Source organism: Myotis lucifugus, unplaced genomic scaffold, assembly GCF_000147115.1.
Source record: "Myotis lucifugus unplaced genomic scaffold, Myoluc2.0 scaffold_812, whole genome shotgun sequence".
Taxonomy (NCBI): Eukaryota; Metazoa; Chordata; class Mammalia; order Chiroptera; family Vespertilionidae; genus Myotis; species Myotis lucifugus.
In genome coordinates this window covers 140,008-140,921 of record NW_005871860.1, presented here as the reverse complement: position 1 = coordinate 140,921, position 914 = coordinate 140,008, and positions in this window count along the sequence as shown.

The window sequence follows — 914 nt, the reverse complement described above, 5'->3', positions numbered from 1 at the left end:
CAAAGGGCGTTAAAACCATTTACCTTCTTTTTTGGGACGGGGGCCAGGTTTTTTTCAGCCTCCGTCGGCCCCCCCCAGGCCAGGGGGCCCTGAGGGAGGCGCTTTCCGGAAGACCCGCCCCTTTCCGTTACAGGCCCGCCCCCCCGGAGCTGGCCTCTTGTTCTCATTGGCTAATATTCTGGAGAGGAAGGGGCGGGGCCTCCAGCACATGGCTGCGCCCAAGTTCCAGCCTCGAGGTCTCATTGGCTGTGTCCAGAGTAGAAGGGGCGGGGCCACCGGAGGCCGGTCCCTCAGGCACGTGCGTGCATGCGTGCGTGCGTGCGTCTTGCAGGCTCCGGCGGAGGCGGGGCTAAGGTGGGGGCGGTAGAGCTGCGAGGCAAGGGCGCTCCCTGTTCTGACAGTTGCGTTCCTCCTCTTGGCTTTTTGAGGGTAAGATCGATCGTGCGCGGCCCTGTTCGCCGGACCGCTGTGTCGGCAGCGACAGGGACGGCACTGGGCACAGCAGGCGCTAATAAACATCTGTTCAACGAATAGCTGGAAGCCTGAATATCGACAGTCTTCACAACTACCACATCGTCATTGCTGCATCTGTCTTAACGGAAGAGGAAGCCGAGGCTCGGGGAGATGAGGCAGGCAGGGCCCAGGTACCAGGACAGGCAGCTGAGAGAGCAAAGCTTCCAAACCAGGTCTGCGAGGTGCCGCTGGCCTCCAGGCAGTGGGAGCACAAACCACCGAGCAGGGACCGGGGAGAGAGAGGCCGTGCCTGCCCTTCGAGAGGCTGCGCACGGGGCTGTGGTCGGGAGGAGGCCAGAGAGACCGCTGGGGCCTCTGTAAGCCAGTCCAGGGAGCTCAGTCTGTAGACGGGGATGGACACCTTAGAAGGGTGGTAGGCGGAGCGGTGACGTGGTGAAGAG